Genomic DNA, 10,492 nt, shown 5'->3' on the forward strand with positions numbered 1-10,492 from the left:
TTTCATTTTCCTCTTTCACTTTCATCAAGAGGCTCTTTAGTTCTTCTTCACTTTCTGCCATAGGGTGGTGTCATCTGCATATCTGAGGTTATTGATATTTCTCCCAGCAATCTTGATTCCAGCTTGTCCTTCTTCCAGCCCAGCGTTTCTCATGATGTACTCTGCATATAAGTTAAATAAGCAGGGGGACAATATACAGCCTTGACGTACTCCTTTTCCTATTTGGAACCAGTCTGTTGTTCCATGTCCAGTTCGAACTGTTGCTTCCTGACCTGCATATAGATTTCTCAACAGGGCAGGTCAGGTGGTCTGGTATTCCCATCTCTTTCAGAATTTTCCACAGTTTATTGTGATCCACACAGTCAAAGGCTTTGGTATAGTCAATAAAGCAGAAATAGATGTTTTTCTGGAACTCTCTTGCTTTTTCAATGATCCAGTGGATGTTGGCAATTTGATCTCTGGTTTTTCTGCCTTTTCTAAAACCAGCTTGAACATCTGGAAGTTCACGGTTCACATATTGCTGAAGCCTGGCTTGGAGAATTTTGAGCATTACTTTACTAGTGTGTGAGATGAGTGTAATTGTGTGGTAGTTTGAGCATTCTTTGGCATTGCCTTTCTTTGGGATTGGAATGAAAACTGACCATTCCCAGTCCTGTGGCCACTACTGAGTTTTTCAAATTTGCTGGCATATTGAGTGCAGCACTTTCACAGCATCATCTTCCAGCATTTGAAATAGCTCAACTGGAATTCCATCACCTCCACTAGCTTTGTTCGTAGTGATGCTTTCTAAGGCTCACTTGACTTCACATTCCAGGGTGTCTGGCTCTAGGTGAGTGATCACACCATGAAGATCTTTTTAGTACAGTTCTTTTGTGCATGCTTGTCACCTCTTCTTAATATCTTCTGCTTCTGTCAGGTCCATACCATTTCTGTCCTTTATCGAGCCCATCTTTGCATGAAATGTTCCCTTGGTATCTCTAATTTTCTTGAAGAGATCTCTAGTCTTTCCCATTTTGATGTTTTCCTCTATTTCTTTGCATTGATCGCTGAAGAAGGCTTTCTTATCTCTTCTTGCTATTTTTTGGAACTCTGCATTTAGATGCTTATAGCTTTCCTTTTCTCTTTTGCTTTTTGCTTCTCTTCTTTTCTCAACTATTTGTAAGGCCTCAGACAGCCATTTTGCTTTTTTGCATTTCTTTTCCATTGGGATGGTCTTGATCCCTGTCTCCTGTACGATGTCATGAACCTCCGTCCATAGTTCATCAGGCACTCTGTCTATCAGATCTAGTCCCTTAAATCTATTTCTGACTTCCACTGTATAATCATAAGGGATTTGATTTAGGTCATACCTGAATGGTCTAGTGGTTTTCCCTACTTTCTTCAATTTAAGTCTGAATTTGGCAATAAGGAGTTCATGATCTGAGCCACAGTCAGCTCCCAGTATAGAGCTTATCCATCTTTGGCTGCAAAGAATATAATCAATCTGATTTTGGTGTTGACCATCTGATGATGTCCTTGTGTTGAGTTTTCTCTTGTGTTGTTGGGAGAGGATGTTTGCTATGACCAGTGTGTTCTCCTGGCAAAACTCTATTAGCCTTTTCCCTGCTTCATTCCGTACTCCAAGGCCAAATTTGCCTGTTACCCCAGGTGTTTCTTGACTTCCTACTTTTGCATTCAAGTCACCTATAATGAAAAGGACATCTTTTTTGGGTGTTAGTTCTAAAAGGTCTTGTAGGTCTTCATAGAACCGTTCAAAGTCAGCTTCTTCAGCATTACTGATTGGGGCATAGACTTGGATTACTGCCTTGGAAACGAACAGAGATCATTCTGTCATTTTTGAGATTGCATCGAAGAACTGCATTTTGGACTCTTTTGTTGACCATGATGGCTACTCCATTTCTTCTAAGGGATTCCTGTAGTAGATATAATGGTCATCTGAGTGAAATTCACTGATTCCAGGCCATTGCAGTTCACTGCATAGTCAGTATTAACTAAATTCACCTTTAACTAAGTAAATAAATTTGTTAAGTAAGTTAGTGCAAGACTGGAATTTGATTTCTCTCTTTGTTAAAAGTGCTCCTTTTTGATAACAGAATGAGTGAGTTTTTGTGACCTTGAGTGATCCGAATTTGTTTCCTTTTCATTGTTTTGTGTCTTTGGTTAAATGAATAAGTATTGTTTCACAGTGACCTATAAGCCTGTTGTGTTTTAAAACCTTTTTGATGTTTTTAATAAACTTCCCAAATATTGTAATCTAACTCTTTTAGCTTCCAGCTGACTCTGGGATACTTTAAAGAAACAACTCTGAGGCATCTCGGAGAGGAATGTTAGTTTATTTGGTATATTAAATTATTTAAAAGATATTGTTAAGTGATTGTGTTAGGGGAAGCACACTGATTGAAACCGCGCACCCTGGCCAGGTACCATAGTAACTATTTGCATGAGTTGTTTTATGACAGGAGATCCTGATAAGGAATATGGAACTAATAAGCCACCACCAACCAGAAGAGTTCGGGAAATGTCTAAAGGAGACACTGTGTGTCCGTCCACTTCCCAGAATCCCTCTCACTAGCATCCATCTTGGCTGAGTGATGCGTGCACCACCAGGAAAGACTCTGAATTAGAATGATTGGCCAAAGACCACCAGAAACTAATCCCATCACCATAAAACCTGAGACTGCCACGCAGCAGAGCAGTTCTCCTGGGTTCTCTTACCCTACTGCTCTCCACCCGGGTGCCCTTTCCCAATAAAATCTCTTGCTTTGTCAGCACATGTGTCTCCTTGGACAATTCATTTCCGAGTGTTAGACAAGAGCCCAGTTCAGGCCCTGGAAGGGGTCTGCCTTCCTACAACAATTGGAGATGAATCTTATGTTATAATATATGGATAAATACCATTAATATAGGTTATTTCAAAGTTTATATGGAATCCCTAACATCTGATGTGTCCTGATATAAACTTATCAGTCGAAATTCTAGTTATTAACCCTAAAATGCTATATATCCCAGAAACATCCAAGTATCCTGCTAATTGCATGGTACTCAATCTTTAATCCTGCTATTTAAATTTTTTCTTTATAGACAATATTTTATACTGATGCTTTTATAAAATGAAATTTTCAAGAAGCCTCATAACCTGTTAACTTTAGATAATGCCACCAAATTAGGTAACAAATGAAAAAATTCTAATGAAAAACCTGATTACTTCATCCAGATCAATAGGAATCATTTACATGAGACTGAATGAACTGATAAATATGATTTATGACTTTGGGAAATGTACTAGCTTAAATCTTTGATTTTCAGTAAATCTTTCCTCTTATGCTATGACCTACAATAAGTTGATAAAGTATACCTTTGTAAACAAAGATGAAACATTTATCTTTTTCTCTACCTGATCCTACCAGATTTTGGCTTCTCCACCTGACTCTCCTGTGGACTTGATGGCTTACTGCAACTGGATTACAACTAGTTATATTAATCATTGTTTTAATTTGTTCTTTGTTTCCAAATTGTTTATACATTTGTCTCCCTGTTGCACAATGACTTTGTCAGCATTACTAGCTGCATCATTTATACCCTATTTTATAAGATTATTGTCCCTTATAGTTCCCAGTATATAACTCAACCTCCAACCAAATTGATGATGGCTAAACATCCGGTGAAAATAGATCACTTTTATGACTCTTATAAAATAATTGTAATAGTGTGATTCTAGGTATGGGAAGAAGCAACAGGGGAAAACATTTCCTGGATCATAATAGATTAGAAGACAGAGGATCCAGAGAATCTTTTATTACCTATCAATAGACCTAATCCCAAATTTAACATCTGGAGTGGCATATCAACAGGATATTTTACCTGATCTGAGATGAGCCTCCCAGGGCCAGCAGACAAAAGTAGGTCACAAAATGTCTTCCAAATATTCGTGGAATTTCACACCAAAAGGAGGAACTGAGAAATGGAATGTAACAGTATATAAAGGATGTCACAGTTATCACCGATTGCAGCCACCAGGGAAGTTAACTCAAGAAGGAAAGAATACCTGTTATCTAATAGCCATCAAACTACAGTCATTCCCTACTAAGAGCCTTGAGGAAGCTCGGATGTGAAAAACAGAGGATACTGGTCCCAGATAGCTGAGGTGCATATCAAAGGAATGGTATCTGTGAGCCCAGACTCTTGCATCTTCCCATACATAGAAAAGCACTAAATTCCTTAACTTGGGATATCTGGTTTTCTTTATTTTTTATTTTATTTTTTTTTTTTTTTATCACTTAGATGTGATTTATTATAATTTCACTTTCAAAGGCCCTTTTCAGAAGACAGCCTTTCCAATGAATTGTAACACAAAGTGTACAAAATGTGTTAGTTTACTAACCCTACTTTTGTCATACATTGGCAACCTCTTTAATATCTAGAGACTAGATATTATAAAATTGGGACCCATTTGTCCAGTATATACATAATATACACAATAAAGTTAACTGAAATGCACTTAACACATAAAAGCAATGGTAAGCTGAAATGTTCTAGTACACACTAGCAAAACATCTTTTGCAAACTCCCCCCTCCCTCAACCCAATGAAAAAGCAGAGTATACTGTTCAGATAGGAGGTTTAACAATTCCATTTCCAATTACAGTATTTCCCATCAGTTTTAAAAAGCTATTTACAAGAAGCATTATCACACTATGTCTACTGTAAAATGCATCAAGCACTTCTAAATATCTAGAAAGACTAGATATTTCATATAAGAACTTACTTGTCCACTATATACACAGTACTGTTAAGTAAAATTGCACACAGGTAACAATGGTTATAATTTGAGGTATCTCCTAAATATGACCATTTTGGCCTGAACCATTCCCGCCCTCACTTCCTTTTCTCCACCACCAATCCAGTGGACAAGTACAGGCATGTGTAACGCCTAGAGGTGTCTGAATACATTCATATAAAAAAATCATTTACAGAAAACCAGCATTCCTATCAATTTCAACACAAAAGTGTACAAAATGTGCTAATTTTACTACTTTGTCATACACTGGCAACCTCTTTAACATCTAGAGACTAGATGTCACAAAATTAGGACTCATTTGTCCGTTATATACACTATATACACAGCAAAACATAATGCACATAATATACAAAAAATGGTTTCATCTGAAAATGTCCAGGTGCAAACAACCTGCATATTACCTTTTGTAATTCTTTCCCTCCCACCTCCTCCAAACCACTGAACAAGTGTAAGCAACAGTATACTGCTCACAGAGTGGCTTAACATTTAACATTCTCAAAGACAGTACTTCCTACAAATTTGAGCAAAAAGTTATTTACAAAGCGGTATTTCACTACCTCTACATTTAACATACGTCGGGCACTTCTAAACATCTAGGTAGGCTAGATGTTTCAAATAAGGACTTCATTTGTCCACTATATACAAAACAGTCTTGAATAAACTGCCACATGTAACAGTTATAATCTTGAAATTGTCTTCAAAATATGAGTATTCTAGCCTAAGACCCTTCCCTTCTCTTCTCTCCTCTCCACCATCATACCCAGGGGGCTATAATGCTCAAATTTTCAGAAGACAATCTTTCCTAGAAATTTTAACACAAAATGTACAAAATGTATTATTTACTAACTCTATTTTTGTCATACACTGGCAACCTCTTTAACATCTAGAAAGACTAGATGTTGTAAATTAGGACTAATTTGTCCATTATATACACTATATATACAGCAAAGTGAAACAAAATGCACTAACGGAAAAGACAATGGTTACTCTCGCCTCACTATGAACACACTGGCACAGAGATCTGCACTTCCCACTTCCCTCCCCTCTCCCGACACCGAACCAGTGCACAAAACACAAAGTGTACTGCTCCATGAAGTGGTCTGGCCAATCCCCCCCGCCCCCCTCCCCGCTCCCCAACATCATTTCGTATGAATTTTAACAAAAAGGTATTTACAAAATGTCTTTTTACTACCTCGACTTTTAACATATATCAGGCACTTCAGAACATCTAGAAAGACTAGGTATTTCCAAAAGGTACTTATTGTCAACTATATATACAGTAGTGAGGAATAAAATGCACACACTAAACAATGGTTATATAGAAATGTCTTCTAAGTATGACCAGTCTGACATAGCACTTTCTATTCTTCCTCCTCAAGGTCTTCTATTCGACGTCGTCCAACCCACTGAACAAACGGGGACTTCGGTGGCTCTGGAAGTTGCTTCTAGAGGTAATCAAACTCCATTTCGAAAAGTCATTTCCAGAAGACATTTCTTTTCTATAGTTTTCTTTTAACAAATGGGCATTTACAAGACGCGATTTTTCTAACTATTTTATCATACGTCGGCAACCTCTTCACATCTAGGAGGCCTAGATGTAGCGAAAGTTTTCTTTTGAAAGGTTGGGGGTAAAGTTGAGAGCAGCTTTTTCATATTATATACACAGGCCTTTATCAGCGGCCAGTAAATCTTCCCAGAGGGCGGCGGGCACTTTCTGTTGGCCACAAGGGTTATGTTATTCTACCATTTCTATCTTCCGACATCAGTGTCTCGGTAGAACGACGATCACCGCCCGCTGGCCCGCTAACGTTCCACCCGCCGTCGACCGCGGCTCCGCTCACCTTGCGGGCCCGTTAAGGCCTTTGTCCGTCGTTGTCCGGACGAGGTGAGGTCTCGTCCAACTGGGACAGAGCGGTCACCTCAGGTCGCGGATCCGCGTGGCCCCAAGGCCTAAGGATGGACGAGCTGACGTCCACAATCCTTCCCGGGCCTCCGAGCCTCTAACGGCCCTCCGCGGAGTCAGAGCGGCCGCCATTCTTCTAGTCCTGCCACGCCCGACGCCCAAAGGCGCCACGTTCTCGGTGGCCAGGCGGAGGCTTCGCCTAAGCCCAAGCCCTGCAGCTCTGGGTGAAGAGACCCAGCGGTCAGCAGGATCCTGGCTCGGAGGGGCCGCCGCCATTAGGTCGTGGAGGTGCGGGGTGGGGGCAGGGGGAGAGGTTCGCGGCTGCTTCCAGTCTTGGGCTCTGCCAACTGCCGGCCTCGGCGAGCGCTCTACAAAACACACCCGAGAATGTCCCGGGGCCCCCCAGTTCACCTACCGACCAGAGGCCGGAGGGCCTGGAGGGCCCCAGGGTAGAAGGCCACGATCCGCTCCTAGCCGCGCTCTCTGCCGGAACTCTGGTTTTCTTTAATTAACCATAATCTTTTGATATTCAGACTTTTGATAGTCAATCTTTTGATATTCAACTTGTCTTTTGTTGCAAAGCTTCTATTAATATATAACCTGGCTCCTCCCCTCACCTCATCAGAGTAGTTCTCTCAGGGTTACTTGAGATGATGCCTCCTGGGCTTAAGCCCTAAAGATTTCTGCTGCATGAAGCATAACTCTTAAGTTTTAGGTTCCATGTATTTTTTTCAGTTGACAGTAGTTAAGATAGAGAAAAGATTACTAAAACTGAAGTGCTCTCTCGAATATTATTTCCTTTCTTTATCTGTTGATTAGAAAAAAATACACAACATAGAACAGTGGGTTTTGGTTTTTTGGGGGGACCTTACTGAGGATTCTAACCTGGGAACAGCCTCTCAGATACTCTGAGGAGTTGCTCTGAAGTGGTAGAGGAGGAGCCAGTTTATATGTGAATTTTTGGGGGGCAAGGAAGTACAAGTAGTCAAGCATTGGTAAAAGACTGGCTTGACCAATCACAAATAATTCAAGTTAATGATTTTAGTGTTTCTCTGTGTGTGTGTGGAAAGATGCAAGAATCTGGGACCACTGAAATTCTTCCTTAGACATGGGTCTTCACTATCTAGGTGCCCATCCTCTCAAAAGCACATTACACTTTCTGTTTTTCCAGCCTGAATCCCCCTCAGGGCACACTGTCTACAGTGGATTGTGACTTAACCCTTGTAAAAGGGACTGATGAACCATACTCTGTGGTTTGTTTCCATGTCCATATTTATACTGGAATCTGTTCCCATGGTTCTTCCTGTTCTGTGAATTCCTTATTGTCTTAATGGCAAGCTCTGTCCAGAGCAAAGACTTACCCCTATTAAATCCCTAATAAACTGAATGATTAAAAAAAAAAAAAAAGATGGTAAATAGTTTTCCCAAAGTGTGTTAAGTAAGAAATACTATGCTTACATGTGAAAACATACAGAACTTTACTACCTACATGCCATTTTAAGTCCATCCCAATACATAGTACTGTTTTGAACAACTGAGTAACACAGTTTGGATCAGTCTCCCCAGGTTCTGAGCATTGCTCCAGAAGCTCTGAGAAATCAAAGATAAGGCCTTATTTTTTTTTAACACAGAAATTGTTTAATATGCTATAATAACTACATGTTATAGGTAATTCTTGTGGAGCAATGTAGAGCCCTATACCGAGGTCACAGGTGTGGAGCCCTGTACCAAAGTCACAAGACAAAAGTCTCTGGAACTTACTGAGTCCCATAGCAACAACTGTCATGAGCCTTCGGATCCAAAGTGGCCAGTTCTTGACTTCATATTAGGTAAACTACGCACTCTATAGCATCTAACCAATCACCTAATGCCACCCTTCCAGTAGGAATTTTCTCTGTCTTGAGGCTATAAAAATTGACCACTAGCCTGTGAAAGGGGTGAGCTCTCCCTTGAGCCAGCTCACTGTTCTAATAGTGTCTCCAACTCTAATAAACTCTATTCTCCTCTCATTCTGCCTAATGTCTGTGAATTCTTTTCCAACCTGCACACAGATAATGACAATTCTATCCTTCAAAAAATACATTTTGCAGAATATTTAATAGCATGGAATGTGGTAACAATATAGTGATGAAGAATAAAGTGAGCTACAAAAGAGCAAGAACACAATAATTTCATTTAAAAATATGTATTTTGAAAGGTTTAGATTTACATAAGAGTTGAAAAGTAGTTAAGAGCATTCTATATGCCTTTCCCACAGCTTATATTGCACTATACATAACTAGGGCACAGTTATCAAAACCAAGAAATTATTATTTACGTGTTCTAACAAGTTAAAAAATAAAGAAGATTTTGACTTCACTGGGTTTTCTCACTAATATTCAATATCCTCTATCCAGTTTAGGAGAGCATTTTGCATTTGGTCATCACCTTTCCTAAGTCTTCTTCTCCAATCCATTATAATTTTTCATATTCTCTTGTTTGTTAGAAGATAAGGCCTTAATGTCCAGAAAGAGAGCCATTCCCTACACCTGGCTGCTGTGCAAGTGAGTGTGGCTGATCTAAACTGAGATGTACCTATTAGAAGGAAATGGCAACCCACTCCAGTGTTCTTGCCTGGAGAATCCCAGGGATGGGGGAGCCTGGTGGGCTGCCATCTATGGGGTCACACAGAGTCGGACACGACAGAAGCGACTTAGCAGCAGCAGGAGCAGCAGCTATTAGTGTAAAACTGATGCTGGGTGTTTTTTTTAAGTCAGCAAAAGAAAAGCAAACCAAACTTTAAGAGGGTTGGAGGTTAATAGCACAGGGATTTGAAAAAACTTGAAGGCACCTGTGCTGCAGAAGCACCTCTATTCTAAGAGATGGTCTTAAGCAAAAGCTGAAAGGGCAGAGAATCAATGAATCTTCAAGCAGAAGCCAACATAATTTTACTAAGAAGGGATCAGTATAAATCCCCACAAACGTTTTAACTCACAACCTTGATTCTGAAAACTCACTTGGTGGAAAACGCCAACGTACTTTTTGCCTTTAAAGTGGCTTTCTTCACCAATGTCACTAAAGGAAGTACTTCCCCCTTATATAAGAAAAAATGCTTCCCACTTGGAGGGTCATAGCTTGAGGTCTTACTGTTGACAGTCTTGGGCTCCAGGTTGGATATTTCATTAGATTCTAGAACTTTGAACTTTCCACAAGATAAAGAATGTAGTCAAGCATTAATTGTCACCACTTGTCAGACACCAACATACTTAACAGTGAAAATTTTCAGTTATGGAATAAATATAATACATGTAAAGGCAAAGTTTGACCTCTCTTGGTTCACAGGATGAACAGTTTTTGGAAAGTTATTTTTAAAATGTCACTCTAGATTCCCATGATGAAATTACCCAAAGGGCAATCCTGTTTATTTTTTGGCCCAGGAAGAAAATGCCATGTTTACTAGACATGCACAGTTTGTGCCAGAGAGCCAGTTAGGCTGGGTTTCATGAGAACACAGATAGCAACAGAGCTAAGTGGTTCTTATTCTTTAAGTCACTCAGTCATGTCCGACTCTTTGCAAACCCCATGGACTATACTGTCCATGGAATTCTGCAGGCTAGAATACTGGAGTGGGTAGCCTTTTCCTTCTCCTTCTCAGCGGATCTTCCTGACCCAGGAATCAAACTGGGGTTTCCTGCATTGCAGGTGGATTCTTTACCAGATGAGCTACTAAGGAAGCCCAAGTAAGTGGTTACTTACCTAGCTGCAACAGATCATTTGCAGTCCAGGTGGGAGCTTCCAAAATAGAATCTAGGA

This window comes from Oryx dammah, unplaced genomic scaffold (assembly GCF_014754425.2).
Source record: "Oryx dammah isolate SB20612 unplaced genomic scaffold, SCBI_Odam_1.1 HiC_scaffold_6, whole genome shotgun sequence".
Taxonomy (NCBI): Eukaryota; Metazoa; Chordata; class Mammalia; order Artiodactyla; family Bovidae; genus Oryx; species Oryx dammah.